Below are 3,516 nucleotides of genomic sequence, written 5' to 3'. Positions count from 1 at the left end.
TAAAAACTTGTTAGATATTAGCTATATTTTTTTTTATCTTTTCTCTTAAACCCATCTTTTAGCTTTGTAGTCCCACTTCGACTCTAATTACCCAACTAGTATAAATAAGGGTCTCCTCCCCTTATATTTTTCACAACAAATTTGAGAAATACATCTCTTTTATCAAAGTTTAAACTCTCTCTCTTAGCCTATCTGTAACAGCCCGCTCTTCCGAGCTGCTAGCTAAACGCACTCAACAAATAATTAACTCTTAATTAATAGAATCGCAGCGGAAAAATATCCTCAAATACACCAATAGTTGAACTAATAGTCCTAAATATTATATACAACGAAATATAAATAACTATTCTCAAACCAACAACCTAAAATACAAGCTTAATCCTTAAGCTACTATGACAACTTGATCTTGCTCCACTTCGAATTCCGAGCTCTGAATATCAAACCTGCAAAAATTAAGGGGAGAAATACAAAACAAACAAAATTCCAAAATGAGTGGAAAACTCGTAACCTTTACTTCAGCCCGTTATAAACATTTTATTTCTCAAATCATTTTCATTTCGTTACAACGCTGGCATAGCTCACTCTCTTAAACAAATCAGTGGCAAGTACGGGCTTTGGGCAAAGGACAAACGCTGCCTCCAAGGTTCGTTATGGAGCCCAGCAATACTACCCCCAAGGTTCGTTATGGAGCGTAGCCAGGTCAAAATAGTAACCATCCTCCACCCATACCTTGCCCACTTTCTATTTTCAGTTCATAAACTAAGCCAGCAAAACAGTTGCATATTCATATTCATCGAATAACGTTTCCAGAATCAACTCATATCACATTCATATCTATGGCCATAGTACGAACTTAAGTATTATAAAAACAAAACAGAGATCCACACACACATGGGCATGAGTAAATGATTTTACTGAACATAAAAGTTACCTCATACGCAATCCGAGTCCAACGACAGAATCAACTTCATAATCCCGAACGATTCTTCACTCCAAAATCATCCTCTAAGAATCACCTCACAATTATAGCGATAATGAATCATCAAACTTAAACTAATCTAAACTAGAAATCATAATCACAACTAATTCCCAATCTAGAAATTACCTCCACTTATCACTCTAATTTCCTTTATCCTCAATTAAGAACTATAACTCTTAACTTAATCAAACTAAACAAATTTAACTCTACTAATAACTTTCCTAAACAAGCAAGCAACTAATTTAATAATATGAAAGGAAGACAAAAGCTAACTATTCCTTTTTCTCCATTAGGAAAATAACAACCTGACTTGGTTGTTTCTTTAACAATGACAACCAGATAACAACACCACTACCACAGCAAAGAACAACAACAATAACGACGACACCAACAACACGACAGCACCAAATAACAACAACACGACAGCACCAAATAACAACAACAAACCACAACAACAACCCGAGCATAAATTACAAATAGAAAACCAGAATAAGAGAAAGAGGTATATCATACCTCTGCTCTATTGAGCAGGGACGCAGAGAACTTCGGCGGTTCGCGGGGGTTCGTGGTGCGACGAGGGTCCGTCAACGGTGAACAGGCGACGTGACGCAAAGCAGCACTGAACACAAACAACAACAACACAACGACGGCGGAGAGAGAAGAACAGGGGGCTACAGAACGGCAGAGAAGATGAAACTCAGGCGAAGGGAAGACGCGACAATAATCGAAACACCGACGAGCAGCAGCGCGACAACGGCAGCGCAAGTCCGGCGGTTGTTCGTCGGTGGAGCTCGAGCAGGACGAGAGAGAGAGAAAAATATTGATGTTTGGGGTTTTGGGTTTCTTCATTTCACGGGGATTGGGGTTTCATGGGGTTAGAAGGTACAAGAAAGAAATAAGGGGTTTGGGATCTAATTTGACCGACCAAAAGAAAGGGGAAACTTTGGAGTTCATCTTCCAAAACAAACTGCCAATATTAAAGGATGGGAACCCGACTTTGTTTTCTATTTGGACCAAATACCGCTCAACTAAATGCACAAAATTCAAAATATAAAATAATATTAATAATAATAACCTTATAAAATTAAACATATAAGTATATTAAAAAGACGACAATATAATTCAACTCCAACTCAAATAAGAATTTCCGAAACATAATTAACTTAATGAATGTAATTAGCATTTAAATAAACATCTTTAAAAACAGGGCTATTACACTATCCTTTCTCTTCTCCCTACTAAGTTATTAGTTTTCAAGGTGCGTGTAGATGCAGATCTTTAATAATTATTTTTGCAATTTTAGTATCATATTTTTAGGAAAATTATTTTAGATTGAAGTGCATGTTTTATTTGATTTTAATATGAACAACATGATTTTTAGTTCAAGTAGTCTAATATCTATGTTTTATATGTTCGAAGGTTAGCGTAGGTAGCCGTGGGATTGTTTTAACAATTTTAGCACATATTTTGTTTGAAGTTCCATATCATCCATTAGCATGAAAATTATTTAAAGTATTCATATCATACACTAGCATGAATACCGAAGAGCAATGTGATTAGCAAGACCAACACTATTATGGTTTTATGAATACTTTTAAGAGTTTTCAAAGTTATTTTATGAAAAAATTATTGATTGTGCCTTTATATGGCTAAGTTTATAAGAATTATTATTGTTTTAAAGGAGAATTATTTCCGAAGAAATTTTTATTAGATACATGATCTATTATGATCGCAATAATAAAGGGGCAACAACTTGTTATTTATTAGCAAGAATGATAGCTATTATATTTTTACCCATGTACTTTTTGTATAAGTCATGCGGACAAGATAGTAACCCCTCATAATAGACTCAGTAAGGAATAATAAACTTGTGTTATGTGTGCATACTTTAGGAAATGTACCTAGGCAAGAAAAAATAGTTTTTATTAAAGTTATATAACTTATGTTATATAAGCATTATCAAGGATTCAAGGAAGGCTTCTCGAAATTAAATATTTCAAATGTCTAATTAAATATAATATTTTTATATTCCTCATATACATGTACTCAGTATTTTTACTGACATTTATGCTTTTTGTTTGTTTTATGGCTTTGTCCTTGTAATGATCCTATTTTGACGAGCAGAATTTACAGGTTGATACGATGCATACTTCATATGGGGGAGCTAGTGAGGATCCATAATTAGTAAAGGAGTTATTTTTTATTTTCTTTATTTCCATTTTTATATAGTTGTACATTATTAAAGTTATTTCAATAAAGAGAAGTTATTTCAGTTATTTCCGCTTGCATTAGTTAATGTTCACTTAGTAGTTAGTATTAAAGCCTTTAACGTTATCACATGGCGGTATACTCTCAAGTTTCTTTAGGAGTTTTATAATAAAATATGTTTTTCAAAAAGAGAGAAACTTGGGGGTGTTGCAAATTGCTCCTTTAACCTATTTATATATTTCCTGCTGTCAATAAAACTAATTATTTTTCAACAATAAATATGCGTACAAGAATTTTTCTCAAATCTTTACTAATTTCAACACAACTTT

General features: G+C 33.6%; 1 long non-coding RNA gene across 2 annotated transcripts; it reads right to left on the bottom strand.

The window, feature by feature from the left end:
• Positions 1 to 232: 232 nt before the first annotated feature.
• LOC125499381 (uncharacterized) lies at positions 233 to 2,279 on the bottom strand. 2 transcript variants are annotated; one of them, XR_008970496.1, is made up of 3 exons: positions 1,493 to 1,967; positions 932 to 1,005; positions 233 to 443 (listed from the first exon to the last, which is right to left on the bottom strand). It is a non-coding gene; the product is annotated as an uncharacterized LOC125499381 (long non-coding RNA). The 2 variants fall into 2 exon arrangements; XR_007276241.2 differs by having other exon boundaries at positions 932 to 2,279.
• Positions 2,280 to 3,516: the final 1,237 nt, after the last annotated feature.

The sequence above is a fragment of the Beta vulgaris genome, chromosome 7 (assembly GCF_026745355.1).
Source record: "Beta vulgaris subsp. vulgaris cultivar EL10 chromosome 7, EL10.2, whole genome shotgun sequence".
In the NCBI taxonomy this organism is placed as follows: Eukaryota; Viridiplantae; Streptophyta; class Magnoliopsida; order Caryophyllales; family Amaranthaceae; genus Beta; species Beta vulgaris.
This window is presented reverse-complemented; position numbering and strand designations above follow the sequence as displayed.